The sequence below is a fragment of the Nicotiana attenuata genome, unplaced genomic scaffold (genome assembly GCF_001879085.1).
Source record: "Nicotiana attenuata strain UT unplaced genomic scaffold, NIATTr2, whole genome shotgun sequence".
Taxonomy (NCBI): Eukaryota; Viridiplantae; Streptophyta; class Magnoliopsida; order Solanales; family Solanaceae; genus Nicotiana; species Nicotiana attenuata.
The window spans coordinates 43,495-60,938 of NW_017674695.1; positions in this window are offsets into that span (position 1 = coordinate 43,495).

Sequence of the window (17,444 nt, forward strand, 5' to 3'; positions counted from 1 at the left end):
GCTACGGAGCAGTTATATACTGTGTTTGAAGGGGTAAGGCGAAACATAGTGTGCCTTGAAGAGGGAACATGCAGTTGCAGAAAATTTCAAATGGATGAACTTCCATGTCCGCATGCTTGGGCGGTTTTGAAGAACCAGCAGCTGAAACCTGGCCAGTATTGCTCTTTCTACTACAAGAAGGATAAACTCCTTAGAACTTATGAATTTCCAGTGAATCCGATGCCAGATGAGAGTTTATGGGTAATCCCAACAGAGGTGCTGGAAGATGTGGTCCTACCACCTAAAGGGAGAAGGAATGCAGGAAGTCCAAGAAAGGAAAGACTCAAACCTGCTTAAGAAAAAGAGTCTAAGAGGGCGTTTTCATGTTCTGTGTGTGGACAATGTGGTCACAGTAGAAAAACATGTAGGAATCGACCAAAATAAATAGTTGAAAACATAACACTTCCTATTATATTTTTTGTCATGTTGAGTAGTTAAGTTTCACAAACAATAGAGTTACAAATGTTGAGTAGTTAAGTTTCACAAGCAATTGAGATGTTTCATTATACATGTTTTGATTATCCAATAATAGTGTCTTGCTGTTTTTAATGGTGCTAAATATATTGATAGATTGTAGAAATACAAAACAGAACTACAAACAATCAACGGTATTATATGTATACAGATGTATAAATGAGAGTATAAGTTTGTATAAATTTGTATAACTATGTATATTGTATACATATGTATAAACCCAGCTACATTAACAAAACTGCAACCATAATGAAAAAACATACTTTGTTAAAGGACAAAAGCAACTGAAATATTTATTAAAATGTAATTCATTCACAGCAACAATGTGTAATGACTACCACAAATTACACAAAAATAAAAACATCTATAATATCCTTTAAGGTTATCTCACAAGTAGCAGAATAGTACTTAGACAAAACTAGGCAACAACTCCTGATACATAGAAAAACTACAGTAAAATGAAAAAAACAGAACTACTTTCTCGGTCGCCCCCCCTTCCTCTTCCTGAAAAGTCTCCATGTGATTTCATCACCACTAATTGCACCGGACTGTTGTTTTTTCCTTCCATAATCCCACAACAGAGATCCCCACCTGGTGCGAAGTGTCTCAATGTCAAAATTATCTTTTCGAATTTTCTTACCAAGGATGAAATACTCAGCAAAGCCAGCAACAAAAGCACCACAATCACTGTAATTAAAAAGAAACAAATCAGATTCAAATAGGTACACTAATAGTAAAATAGTAAAACAATTGAGATTAACCTACCATTTGATCTGTTGGGGAACATTATTAACCAGATTAATCTGCAAAGCATCAAAATAGGATTTATCGGTATATGCACCATTGTTCCAATCAATGCCCTTCTTCTCGACATAAAAATCAGAACTCTTCAAGAAGTAAGGTATCAGAAGTGCATAAGGTAATGCAGTATCCAAAGCAAGTCTATCATTAATAGCTCCACGGTTAGAGTCATAGATGTGGATGCACCTATCTATGAACGTAAACACCCCCAAAAACCAATGGCCCAATTTTGCTCTTCCGCGCTTCACATAGATAGGGAATAAGACGTGGTCAACAGTGTGTCACGGGACATTTGCATCACAATAATATCCTCTAATGTACTCTTCTATCTCATGCCCTTCAGGAATCACTGAAGGATCTTGATTCACTTTGAAATCTTTATACAGGGAGTTGATTTTGTTACCAAAGGCAAAGTCGGTTGTAGTAAACCGCATAGCAACACTCTGCCCATATTTTCCCCTCTTCCTCAATTAATAAAAGAGGACATCCAAGTGCTGAGACAAGAAATAAAACAGAACAACCATCACTACCGGATTTTTTAAATATAGAAATTTATACACTATTATACAGAGCTATACATATTTATACAAGGTTATACAATCTTATAATGTGATTATACAAAGCTATGTATACACTATGGGGGTCTCAAACAATAAAGATATGCAACAAATAAAAAAAGGCATTAGAACAGAAATTTATTAAATACTGTGTCAATGAAAGGTCGACCACAATATGCAAGTGAGTGGAACCAATCCTTCGTGGTCACATTACACGAGCCAAAAGTAAAAGCTTCCGCAAGCTTATTTACTTCATCGGGATATATATTTTTGTCACTTCAAATCACAAAAAATAAAAAGTAATCAGAACTACATTCATTGACAAGTATAAAATCAGAACATGAAAGATTAAAGAAAGTGAAGATACCTTCGCCTCGTATCCATCCCATTATCAACAAACGCGCAAAACTCTTTAGCCAATGGTGACAATGGATCAAAATCATCAATTTCGATCGTGAAAGGATGCTTGATATCAAAAATGAGCTTGGGCGCCGATCCTGATGCCCACGAATCAAAAACTGGCAAATATGGAGATTTGACATATTTTCCTGGTATTTTCTGTCGAACTAACTGTTCAGGAGAAATGTAATCATCTTCTACGTCTATGATGAATTGTTTGTGAAGCACAATTTGGGACATCTAATAGCGCAGCTAAATCTTCATCGCCAATGTCATCCCAAAATGTGTCACCCTTGACATCACCTGCTGCCCCTTAGACAGAGAAAACAAATAATAAAAAACTTTAAAAATGAAGAAAAGAAAAATCAGACAAAAAAAGATAAATTGCAGAACAAATACCATGATCAACACCATTAGTAACTCCCTCGTCAGCTAGCACGTTATCTTGATTCACTTGATTGACAAAGTCAGGAACAACATCATATTGATAGCCATCAAATTTGCCGAGACCAGATTTATTATCATCAGACATGCGCTGACGAATCTAATAAAAAATAATAGAAAGAGAAGGCATGTTGAGTGATGATTCAGAGAAGGCATAACTGTTGAGTGATTTGGTTTTATCAGTAAACAATTACCTTAGAATCAGTAACATCCTCCCTCGTTTGCTTGGTTTCCTTCATATTCAGAAAACTGAACACTTTTTCAAAGGAAGAAACTACATAATTGTTGAGCGTCGTCACTGTATCAGTCAACTAAAAAAAACAACAAAAGCAAATCAACAACCATGTTTATAACCAAAAAATCATGTATATACAAAAAGTACTGATAAACTACAGAAAAGCTAAAGGTCCAGTACCTTTCCAACAGCACTCCTCAACTTCTCAACTTCAGCATTCAACAGATCAATGCGCACCAAAGGGTCATAACTCGGGTTAGGCTGTCGATCCATATTCTGAGAAAAAGGTCGTTTAGACTGTTGCTCCATATTCTGAGGATAAGGTCGTTTAGACTGTTGCTCCATATTCTGAGGACAAGGTGGAGATGCAGTGACAGAATCATCAGTGTGAAAGGCAGGCACCACAGGCACCTCCCCTGATGCAACATCATCGGCATTAACTTCAAAAAGCGTGTCGATGTTCAGAGTTGACATCTCTTCACGAGTAGGGGAAATGTTCCTATAGTTCAACTACAAGAAGAAAAACTGGATTACAATAGTAAAAAAAGAAAATTGTGACATATACATAAATATACATACAGAAAAACTGAAATCATATATGAAGAAGTATTATGGTACAAAATGTTTACCTTGTCGATACTACACATGATCACCCCGCCAGTCAAATCCGCATATGTTGGAGTTTCAGTCACTTTCCAATTAAGAATGCGTGGCACATTTGTGCCAACGCGAACAGCTAGATGCTTGTCAACCATAGAGCAACACTCAAAAAACCATATTTGTAATGCAAGTGGCAAACCTCCAAGCCTATACATTTTCAAATAGTCACACTGTCTATCCCTCATTGTCTTTAAAATATCTTCAAATGACTTTTTTCCCCAAGCATACGTCTGATATTGATCACTTTCAATGATATCGAAATCATCTTTGTTGATACCATGATTATTGGCATCTGAGAATATGAAATGATGGACAAACACCATCAAGGCCATGTTGAACGCATCTTCGTCCGACTTCCAGTCCTTTTTCTTGAAGCGATCAAGAAGCTGCCCCCTCGTTATAGCCTTTTTTCCATCTCCTAGAAAATACTCTTTTAGCAACCTATTAACATCTGGTTTGTCATAGAAAGTGGCGTCGTCTTCTACACACTTCAAACCAGTGATAAAAGCAAACTCTCCAATGCCAAAACGCAGCAAACAACCATTAATTTTCACTCACAACTCCCTTTCCCGTCCTGGGACGACTTCCCTCAATAATATACAATGAATAAGTTGATTTTGAATTTTAAATTGAGGGAGGTCCAAGAAGTACCCAAAACAACTAGCACGGAACATTTGAAGCTGCGTGTCAGTCAAACATTGCTTCAAAATGCTCACAATATCAGTCTCGGTATGAGAACTAATCCTGTTGTGGAAATGATCAACTGGTTGTATATAGAAGTCCCCAACCTTGCATATGGAAAAATAACAAGAAATAGATCAGGAACAAAAACTATACTAAAACATTTTATAAAAATGTATAAATCAGTATAGCAGTACTTGTATAAAGATGTATAAACAGCTGTATAACTTTGTATAAAATTGTATAAGCATGTATAAATCATGTATAAGCATGTATACTAAAATATTTTATAAAAATGTATAAATCAGTATAGCAGTACTTGTATAAAGATGTATAAACAGCTGTATAACTTTGTATAAAATTGTATAAGCATGTATAAATTAATAGCAACACAGGGAATACCTTCAACTTAGCTTTTCTCTCATTCAATTTGCAGCGAATAGCAAACCTTTGTTCTTTCGATATGGAATCAAGGCCACTCTCACCATCGTCCTTGATCTTTCTCCTTTTCGGTTTAACATTGCGGCCTACATCATCTTCATTAACCAAATCAACTTTCAGTTTTTCTTTTGATTTTTCAGGTCTCCCACATTTCTTACTCCTTATTCTAACGATGTTAACTGGAGTAGGAGTATTACTTGTTTGCGAACGAGTCACTCGACTGCTCTCTTGTTGCAACTTTTTTGTAGGAGCATGAGACTCAAAATCATCATCATCGGGAGCCTGGACATGCGTATTCGCTTCAGAAGCAGGGGTTGAGGGCAAGTCCTTCGATGATTTAACTGGAGTGGGAGAATTCCTCGTTTGCAAACGAGTCATTCGACTACTTTCTTGTTGCGAGTTTTTAGGAGGAGCAGGAGACTCAAAATCATCATCATCTGGCGCCTGGACATTTACATTAGCTTCAGAATCAGGGCTTGAGGGCAAGTCCCTCAATCTTTTCGCATAATCGAACTTAACGCCTTTTCCAGCAACCTTCATTTTGCTTTTAGAAGCAGGTATTTTTGAACGCATTTTCTACAATAAACCAAACAAACAAAGCTTTAACAAAAGTGAAGACAACTGAAGGAAAACACAAAATCAAACTGTAACAAAACTCAAAAGTGAACCAAAAATAAAGGCCATGAACACAAAGCAGAGGCTAATTTTCCTAAATTGTAACAAAACTCAAAAAATAAAAAATTCTACCCTAAAAGTTGAAATAACAAAGCATGCAAACTGAAACATCAAGTTTAAGCCTAGAACGAAGATAGAAGGAACACAAAATCAAACGAAAAATACAGCAACATTGTAAGAAAATAGGCATAATTAGAAAAAGCAAAAAAAATTAAAAATAAAACAAAATTCAAAACCAAAACTGTGGTAAAAGCATAAAATGAAACGAAAATTACCTGAAAATAAGATTGAAAGCTCGAAAAAGTACTTGAACCCAACAATGGAGGTCGGTTATGTTCGTCTCTGAGAAAAGCGTGAGGAAGAGAGAGTCTGAGAAAAGCGTGAGGAAGAGAGAGAAAGAGAAACAGAGAAATTGAAATTTAAAATATTAAAGAAAACCGTTGTTTTAAGTTGTGTGCTACTGGGTGAAAAGTAAATTTCATAACATATACAATATGGGCTAAGCAAGGTAAAGGCTTCAAATATGGGCTATTTTCGAATGGGCAGTGTGGCCCAAGTGATATATGATGTAATTTCTTCTTAAAAATATGCATCAATTAATATGGGTATCATGGTAAATTATGCACTTTATTTATTATTTTTGAAGAGATATGCAAAATTCATAATGAACAAGTAAAAGTGAACGGAGCGAGTACCATTGCTATGATAGTTCCTTTTTTGAAAGCATAATAAACTTAACTATTTTCTTATATTATTAAGTAGTCAACATATGCAAGAGCTACTATGACCCTAGATATAGATTAAAAGAAAAAAGGGTTCTAAATATTTCAGTGTTCATTACTATTTATTCAAACACATAAAATACACCCGATTCTTTGATGTTTTTTGGTGCTAAGAAACTATTTTCTTTGCTCCACAATAAGTGATTATTTTACTTTTTATTTTGGTTTAAAAAAAGTGTTCACTTATATAATCAAAAAGGAATTAATTTTATTTTTCTAAAATTTACCCTTATTTACATATTCTAATGTGTCAAAATAATAATTAATTAAGGTTAATTTAGTAAATACATATATTTTCTCTGGGAGTTAGTATTTCTTTAAAAAGTGTTCCTAAAGGTAAAATTATCACTTTATTGTGAACCGGAGTAGCTATAAGTATTCCACCGAGTTTAGTTTTTTCACCTTTATTTTTACTTTTCAATTGCATGTTATTCAAAAGTAAGGCTGTATGGTGGGCTGGGCTGGGACCGGGACCGGACCGAGCCCGCGGTCTTAACGGGCTAAACGGTCCCGGCGGGCCGGTCCTGGTGGGCCGGTTCCTGGTGGTGTAAAAAGCCCGGGGCGGGCTGGTTCCTTACATCAAGCCCACGAGCCCGGGACCGCTAAGCCCGGGACCGCCAGGCGGGCCTGGGCCGGGTTCAACCGGGCCTAACGGGCTCCAACGGCTCTTTTTTTTAAAAAAAAATTTTTTTTTAAAAGACCAACGGTTAGATTTTATAATCTAGCCGTTGGCCTTTAAATTTTCAACCGTTTGCAACTTTAAAAAATAGCTTATTTGGCCCCCAAACTTTATTTTAACCCCAAACTTTATTTATAATTACACTTTTTCCCCAATTCTCAACTATAAATACCCCTCATTCTTTCATTTTTACTCACCAATTCATCAATCTATCTCAATCTCTCTCAATCTATATCTAATTTCTCTTCTATAATTGCTTATTTTATTATTGCAATTTCATGAAAAATTGTGAAGTTGGTGAATTGAAGTATTCAAGTCTTCAAAGTCTTCAACGATTTTTCAATTTTCAAGAAGTTTGTTCGGCAATTCGGTAAACTCGTTCCAACTCTTAAGTTTTAAGATATATTTTGTGTGTGTTAGTTTGCATAATTGTAATTAATATGGCATTTTCTTTGAAAAAAAATATTTGGTGGTAAGGGAAAAGCTAAAATTGGTGAAAGTGTCTCCAACCTACTACCCTTCCCCAGGCTCCCCGACCCAGACCTGTTACCCGTCCTGCTGCTCCTATTATTCTTGATAGTGATAACCCTTGTTTTCAATTTTCCGATAGTGAATTTTTGCCATAATGTTGCACCAGGTGAACAATTAAATGAAGAATGTTATGAATGCTCTTTATCCTAATCAAACTATCTTAGAAAATGATGAGGAAAATGAGATTGTAGATGAAACCAACCGGATTTAGATGATACACCTACTAGTCCTGTTAATAACCAACAACTGATGCCCCACCCGACCCACCTGTAGAAACCCTACTTTTAATAGACAACCTTCTAAACGCCTAAAACATAAATAGTTTGGATTTTTTACTCAAGTAGAGAACAAAATAAGGCTAGTGGTAAAACTTGTGGGAAATTGCTGGCGCATAAATATACTGGAGCCGTAGCGGTACGGGTAGTTTGCTAAGCACATACAAACACACCCTAGAGATAAGTTAAATATTTACAAATGAAAGCGCAGCAAGAAGGGGACAAGTGTAGATACTGCGGTTAACCCTAGTACAGGTTCAAATCTAGTTCAACCAGGAATTAATACTGTGACCGGTGGTATTTTTATATTACGATCCTAATAAAGATCGTGAAGAATTAGCAAAGATGGTACGTTTGTGCTTACCCTATACGTTTCCTTCTAACCTTAATTTTGTGCATTATATTAGAAAAGTTTTTAATCCTACTTATATAAGGTTGGCCTCGCGCAACAATTAAGAGCAATATTTATAAATATAAACATGAATATGAACAATATTTGCGGTATTATTTACTCATATAACTAATCGGATTTCTATTACTACTGATATTGTAGAAGTAATAATGACGTGATTATCTAACTGTTACAAGTCATGGATAGATGAGGAGTGGATAATGCAAAACGCATTATTGCGTATAGAATAATTTATTCACGTCACACAGGTAAGTTTATTGCTAAACACTGTTGCAGATATTTGTAGATATTTTTGCATTAGAGATAAAATAATGGCAATTTCTATGGATAATGCTTCTAGTAACACTAGTGCTATAAGGCATACTTACAACAACACTAAATCCTGCATTTAGTAATTGTTTCCATGTGAGATGTATTTGTCATATTTACCATTTTAATCGTCGGTGATGGTATGAGAATTTTTAAATTTAGAAATTGAAAAGGTTAGAATGGCTCTTAATTGGCTTTTTTATTCAAACCGTAGAAGTAGACTTAGAGAGTATTTTAAAAAATGTGATGAATTTAGCCTTAGAGAAAGAAAGGTTCCTAAACCTTGTCCAACTAGATGGAATTATATGTACGAAAGTTAGTAGTTGCATATGAATATAGAAAACCCAATTAATGCAAACGTTTTAATGCTCGTGTTGGTGGTGAGGATGATGATGAAATCCTTACAAATCAAAATTGGACGAATGTTAAAATTCTTATAGATTTTTTATAGAATATTTTCAAATTGCTACAAATGCATTTTCTGGACAATATTATCCTACTATTTCAAATTGTTTAGTTTATATTGCAGCACTATGTGATTTGTTTGTTGAATTTTCGGAGGGTGGGAAAATTTATAAACTTGCTATAAATGCAATGAAAGAAAAGTTTAAAAAATATTTTTTCCCTATCCCCCCTATTTATGGTGTTGCTGCAATGTTAAATCCTACAATGAAATTAGGAGGTCCTCACTTTTGGTACTCAAATATTTATAAGGCATTAGATCTTTCAGTTGAGGAATTTTTCTACACTTGCAGAGGCAAAAGCCTCAATTAAAATAAATGCTCAAACAATTTATAATGCTTATCAACTTGCGTTAGATCATGCTAGCCAAATGTTCCAGCCTCTACTTCGTCTAGTTCACAATCATCTAAAAGAGCTGCGGGCCTAAAAGCACTTAAAATCTTGGACGGAGTTTAGGGTTCTCAAGGTGATAATTTTGATGAGACTTCACATCTAAATGAGCTTTCAAGTTTATTTGGTCGCAGGGACTTGAAAAGGAGAATCCAGACGGCACCTTTGATCATTTGGAATGGTGGAAGGCAAGGGAAAACATTTCCGTTCTTGCAAGGATGGCTCGGGATATTTTATCTATTCAAGCTTCAACAGTTGCATCAGAGAGCGCTTTCAGTCAAGCAAACTTCAAATAGGTGATCATAGAGCTCTATGAGGGAGAGCTTGGAAAAATCAGTACTATTCAGAGATTGGATCCGCTCGGAAAGAAGAAACTTTGGACTTGCAGATCACAACCGGAGATAGACGAAGCTTATGAAGAAATGATAGCGGAACTTGCGGAGGATGCTGCTTCGCCCGGAAGCGGTGATGAACAAGCTTCTTTTCCGCCACCACCAACGGAACCTCCTCCGAACCTTGAAGGATTTATGAGAATTTGTTAAAGATACAATGTTAGATTATGGTGTAACTTGTACTTTGCATATCTTCTTAGTTTTTTCCCTTTTAATGGTGGTATTAGTACCTTGTTGTGCTCATCTCCATTGGGGGGAAGAAGACTAAGAAAGATATGCCATTTTTGGTAATAAAAATTATTAAGACATGCCCTTGAATATCTCTTTACATATTTTTTGTCTTTAACTTGCAATTATTATAAGCTTAAAATATATATACATAACATACAATATATACTACAAGAAAATATATAAGGGAATATATATACATAACATACTATATATACTACAAGAAAATACATAAGGAAATATATATACATAACATACAATATATACTACAACAAATTATATAATGGAATATATATACATAACATACAATATATACTACAACAAATTATATAATGAAATATATATACATAACATACAATATATACTACAAGAAAATATATAAGGGAATATATATACATAACATACTATATATAGTATACTATACTAGTATACTATACTAGTATACTATATATATTATATATACATGAAGAAGCAGTACTATATATACTACAAAACAAGATTTTTCAAAATGAGGGCCCTACCCCCAATGACCACCAACGGTCATATTGCACAAATAGCCATTTTTTTTTCAATTTACAAAACTAACCTTCTCTAACACTATAAGGACCGCCCTCCCTCTTCTTCATTTCAATACTCAATACTCATTTCTCAATCTAAATTTCTATCAATCTCTCAATCTCCAATTTTCAAGACTTCAAGTCTCAATCTCAATTTTCAAGTTAAATCATGCCTCGTTCGGAAAGAGTGCGCTTATTTGTTTCGCAATACTATGAAGTGCTTGAAGAAAATGAAGAAGGCCAAACATTAAAGTGCAAGAATTGTGGAAGAGTCTTAAATTTTCGTTCAGGGTGTACCACAGGCATTTTAAGGAGGCATATAAAGTATTGTGTTGAGGGTATTTATCCGCAAATTCGTCTTTAAGATTTTTCAACAATTTGTGTTATTTTAAAATTATTAGACGTATTTATGCTTCATGTTGTACTTTGTTATTAATTAATTATGCATGCCAATTTAGTTTTACTATTGTTTTGTTATTTTACTTTTACGTCAAACACTTTAATAATTAGATTTCTATATTATATACACTACATATATTTATATAGCCATGCATAAGAGCAATTTATATATATACATACATATATGGTTTACAAGAAATTACCTTAAATTAAAAAAATTAAGAAAAAAAGCCCGAAAATAAAAAAAAGCCCATTAGGCCCGCTAAGCCCACGAGCCCTACCCATTTAGCCCAGGACCATATGGGCTTAGGCCCGTCACGGGCTGGTCCTACCCGTTGAGCCCACGAAGTCCGGGACCGTGAAGCCCGGGACCGCCAGAACCCGGGACCGCTAAGCCCAGGCCCGTTTAGCCCGGCCCGTTCAGCCCATTTAGGCCCGGGCCCGGCCCACCATACAGCCTTATTCAAAAGTAGAAGTCAATCAATTCGTGGCGTGGGTTAATTTGTACTCCCTCCTAGAGGTGAAGGATATAATAGTCATTGCATGTGTAATACATGGGAAGGGAAGGGAAGCTAATGATGGGACGAGGCGGCAGAGGGAAGAGGCTTAACACTGTCTCTTCTGCGGAAACAAACAAACGGCCTTTGCAATTTTTGTACGAAACCATGATAACGTAACTGAGGAGCCCATGCTCATACTGCCACACTGTTTTTACTCTTTCACCCAATATATCTTTTTGCAAAACAATAGAGAAAACAAACATATAATGTTACTTCTTCTGTTTCAATTTCCTTATTATTCTGTCTAAAGATAATGATATATTTTTATAATTAAAAATAATTTAACTTTAAACTTTTTATTTTATTCATTTTATCTTTAATGAGAAACTTTATAACCATATAAATGTTATGGCTCCACAAAATTTTTTAGATAACAAATTTCAAAAGTATTCTTTTTTATTCTGAAACTTCGTGCCGACTCAAATTATCTAATTTAAATTGAAACGGAGGGAGCAGTACATAACAAGAAAATATAAGCGTAACGTCTCAAATTATAAGGGACATCAGCAATAAAAAAACTATGTTAAGAATAAGGCACATCAGCAATAATTGCCAGCCGTTCTCTTTATTACACTAGTAGCATTAGTCGATTCTTTTGGGATTTTTTTTTGTTATATTAAATTTTCAATAGTAAAATTAGTAAATAAAATACTATCTCAGTTTCAATTTAGATGAACTAGTTTAACTCGTTATGGAGGTTAAGGAAAAAAAGATTTTTGAAACTTGTGTTCTTAAAAACTTGAGGGATAAAATTTTTGTGGGGCCATTTGTGTAGTTATAAAAATTTCTCATTAAGGGCAAAATAAGTAAAATAAAAATTTTAAAGTTAAATTTAATTGTAGATATGTATTAACTAATTTTTTAAAACAGACTAATAAAAAAATTGTGCTAGAGGGAATATATGAGATCTTTGCAGCATTAGTTTTGTGACCGATGATAGAAAACTACTTTTTTTCCAATTTTTAGAAACGCCAGTACTTTTATGAAAAGTAGGGGTGGGCATATATCGGGTAAAACAGTTTTTAGAGGATATTTAGTTTGGCTTATTTTAAGTGCTTATTGGCTTTTAAGCACTTTTTTTAGTTTGTGTGGTGTTTGGCAATGATAAAAAGTGCTTAAAAGCACTTACTTTTAGGCATAAAAAGTACAAAAAAAGCCAAAAGCCAAAAGTTGGGTATTAACAACTTATGGCTTTTGGCTTTTAGCTTAAAAGCTACTTTTGATTAGCCAATCCAAACACCCTCTTAAAATCTTATAAAACTGTTTTAGCAAACACAGTTTTATACCGAAACTGTTTTATACATTGCGAAACAGTTTTAGTTGTTTTATCTTATCGGGTAAACCGATAACCGAACCGATAATGATCGATAACCGATTAACCGATAACCGATAACCAATATCTTAAAGGTTTGGTTATCGGGTTATGATATTTGTAAACCGATAATCGATAGGCAAAACTGATAATATTCATAACCGAACCGAACCGACCGATGCCCACCTCGAATGAAAAGTAAGTGGAAGATATTTTAAAGAAAGGAAATAAACCTTAAAGCTTTGAAGAGTGAAGTTAAAGTCACTGAAGGAGAGTTTGTATGGTTACGGGTTCGAGCCGTGAAAACAGTCACTCATACTTGCATTAAGATAGGTGGTATATATCACACCTTTAGGAGTGTGACCCTTACCGGACCTAGGTAGATGCGAGAGATACTTTGTGCACCCAGAGGCGGACGCCCCTGATGAGTTGAGGGGTCACAGGCACTCGGCAAAAACTCTATATATACTTGCAAACGTCTTTAATAAATAGCCCAAATATTAGCATTGCCATCTTGTGCATGTTCAAGACTTATTTTTGTGTTTCCCCCTCAGAAATAGTTTACGCATTGGAGAAGCTCGAACCAAAAGTAAAATGGCCGCAGAAGATAAGATCCGACCCCAGCACCAAAAAGTCAAACGCCCTCTGCGAATTCCATCAGGAACGGGGTCACAAAACAGAAGATTGCATCGCCAGTCGTCAACATGCTCCATCAAGGACACCTGAAAGAACTGATGAGCGATCGAGGAAGGGCCAACTTCGCCCGCGGGCGGGAACAGCATCAGGGTCCGTCCAAACCGCCCTCTTGTATTATTATTTTTTTTATTTCTTGTATTGATTTGGCCGGGTGTAAGCGGGGATGACCCGTCATTGACTTTGTAAATATATAAATTTTCTTTTTCATTGCCTGCCTTGTGCTTATTTTGTTGACCGTCGGCATTGGCGGCCCTAGTCGAATTTAGATCGACGACTTTAGTCGTGAAGGAATCGGCGGCCTTAGCCATAAAGGCAACTTCGACTGTCGTCAAACTGTTTACCCACCGCAGTCGAATCTAGGTCGACCGTTGGCGGCGATGGCCTTAGCCATGGTATAGTTGATGGCCTTGCTTTGCTCGAACCATTCAAATGATTACTGGAGGAAGCGACGACACGTCCGTCAACAATGTAAAGTTCACCACCACCCACAAACTTAAAAGGTCGATCACTCATGAGCGGTATGACGAACTAGAAGAAAGTATCACCTTCGATAAGTCAGATACCCACGGGTTGATTTTCCCTCATTATGACGCTCTTGTCATTAGTTTACGTATCTTAGACACTGATGTAAAATGTATCATGGTCGATGACGAAAGCGGCGCGTGCATCATCCATCCGCGAGTTCTTACTCAGATGGGGCTCGAGGATAGGATAGTGCCACGCTGCATCACACTGACAGGTTTTAACAATGCAGTTGAGCAGACCTTGGGAGAAATCACATTGCCCGTCCTGGGCGGTGGCGTTACGTTGGAAACCACATTCCATCTCATGGATCAAGATACAACGTACAACACCATCATAGGTCGACCCTGGATTCACGCCATGAGGCCCGTCCCCTCAAGCTTGTACCAAGTTGTCAAGTTCCCCACTCCATGGGGAATATTCAGCATCCGAGGAGACCAACACACCGCCAAGGAATGCTATCGCATCACTCAAGACTGCACGCACACACAACAGTTAAAAGGAAAAACCAGAGAAGCATAGCAATTGGCAGGGTCGAGGTCAAGCGAGAACGATCAAGACGTAATCAAAGATCCCGAAGTTCTGGAAGCTACGTGATCTCGCCCAACTATGCCTTATAAAAAGGACTAAGAGGTCGCTGCAAATATAATCCGGTTTACAAGTCCGGAGTCGAATTCCACAGAGAACTAAGACTTAGCTACAATTGTTCACTATCACCAAGAAGACAAGCTTGAACAATTCCTAACTTATAGATATTAAGATTCTTGTGTTTAACTAATTAACTAACAAATTAAAATAGTAAATTGACAAACTAAAGATACTAAGGGTTAGAGACAAGATTAAGGAGGTCTAGAGTTATGATTTTCCCTATTGTCGAAATCCTTCCCGCTACGTTTTCTATAAATTCGCCTAAGTATTCTCTACCGATCACGAGCGCTCTGACTGTCGTAACTCTCTCCCGAGTAATTACCATAATTTACTAGACATACTCTCCCGAATTACTCTAGATGGCATTAAGTATGGCTCACTCGGATCGCACTCAAGGTTTCGTTATCCCTAATCCCACCTTTAATCCCTTCGTATTGATCCCTCATATACATTAGGAGTGATGTTGTTCAACAACTACCTAAATATGCACTCTCTCCTGAGTAATACACACTAAATAGGCACAGTCGATTGAGAGCTCTTCAAGCAACCACAATAATAACGTAGTTGAACAAATAGAGAAAATACTACAACAAATCTATATTAACGTAACAGGAAAATCGTCCTCCAATAGGTTCCATCAAAACCCTAGATAACAAATTAGCTATTCATAATAGTATGTAAAACTACAATACTAGAACTCATAACCAATAATGAAAATAGGAATAAGGAAGTGAAAAACTCGTAGAAGAATTCTCCGCCTTGCTCCTAGTGTGTTCTTGCCTCCTTAGGTCGAATCTCCGGCCTCCTTAGCCTCCTTAAGTCTCAATTATGTCAAAAGTATGTCAAAGGTCCTCAAAATACTGTTTTTCCATGTATATATACCAAGTAGGGTTGGGCCCAAACAATTACACTTTCTCCTATGCGAAAAAGGACACTTTTCCCAGACAGGACGTCCGCGGCCGCGGATTCAATCGCGGATTTTGCCGCGGATTTTGGCCATGTTCTGTCTGCGGCCGCGGATCTAACCGCGAAGCACTTGTCGCGCATTTTTCATCCTGTTCTACTTGGAATTTGGGACAATGTAAAACATAAAAGTTGTAGCTCTTTGAATTAACTTTCCAACCATATATTGTGGAGCCCAAATGGAGTCCTGAGAGAAAAGTTATGTGTATTTTACTAGACAGTGTGCAATATGCCTACTCGATTCTTCATTCGTTCTTCACTATCATCCGTTGATCCCCGAACACGATCCCAGATTAATTCCTTGGGCTTTCACTCAGACTTCAAAGCTCCATAACTTGAATTCATTCCATAACATCTACATAGCTCGGAGTCACTCCTACAAGGCACAAAACACACAATTAGTGCAAAACACTGGCGATTAAAGCTCAAACTCAAATAAAGTGTAGTAAATTAGAGTGTAATAAGCGACTAAAATACGTAATTATAGCCTATCATCACTACGGTATCTACCCTAGAGGACCTCGACCCCGTCCAACTCGACAATGATGACAACAGCAAAAAGGCCTATATCGGTCACAAACTGCAATATTCAGGTATTTTCCGACACTTTTTAGCTAACAACAAAGATTTGTTCGCATTTTCCCATGCAGATATGCCAGGTATCCCAAAGGAGATAGCAACTCACAAGTTGAACGTCGAACCATTCTACCCCCCAGTAAAGCAAATCAGACGAAAGTTCAACTCAGCAATAAACGACGCTGTTCGTGAAGAGGTCGAGAAGTTGCTAATAAACAGTTATATCCGAGAGTCCAAATACCCTCAGTGGGTCGCCAATGTAGTCATGGTAAAAAAGAAGAACGGTAAGTGGAGAATGTGTGTGGACTTCACGGACCTGAACAAAGCCTGTCCAAAAGACTCGTTCCCGCTGCCCCATATCGACCAACTCGTCGACGCTACAGCCAGGCATGAACTGCTGAGTTTCTTGGACGCATACTCGGGCTACAACCAAATCCTCATGGAGGAGGAGGACCAGGAAAAGACCACTTTCATCACCCATCAAGGGACGTACTGCTATAGGGTCATGCCGTTCGGGTTGAAAAACGCAGAAGCGACGTACCAGAGGTTGGTGACGATAATGTTCAAAGACCAACTCCGCAAAACAATGGAAGTTTACATCGACGACATGTTGGTCAAGTTGAAAAGAAAAGAGGATCACATAGACCACCTAAGAGAAGCCTTCAACATACTTGGGCAGTACGACATGAAGCTAAACCCTGAGAAATGTGCCTTTGGAGTGACCTCGGGAAAATTCCTCAGTTTTTTAGTCTCGCAACGAGGAATAGAAGTTAATTCCGACCAAATCAAAGCTATCGAAGGGATACGGGAGAACCCGACCAATAAGAAACAAGTACAAAAGCTAACCGGCCGCGTAGCCGCCCGGTCAAGATTTATATCTCAGTCCTCCGATAGGTGCCACAAATTTTTCAACGTGCTCAAAAAAGATAACGGACTACAGTGGAACTCGGAGTGCGTCGAAGCATTGAGAGAGCCAAAAGCATATTTATCATCCCTTTCGCTACTCGCCAAAGCAGAAACCGGCGAATTTCTCCTCGTATACTTGGCCGTATCCGATGTAGCTATGAGCGCGGTCCTAGTCCGAGAAAGCCAAGGTACGTAATATCCAATATACTACATTAGCAAAACCCTGGTCGACGCCGAAACGAGGTATCCACATCTCGAGAAGCTGGCCCTAGCTCTAGTCGTAGCTTCACGGAAGCTTAGACCCTACTTCCAGTGCCACCCATCTCGGTAGTAACGACCTTTCCACTGAGGAGTATTCTACACAAGCGAGCTATCAGGCCGATTGGCCAAATGGGCTATAGAACTCAGCGAGCACGACATAACCTATTAGCTACGAACG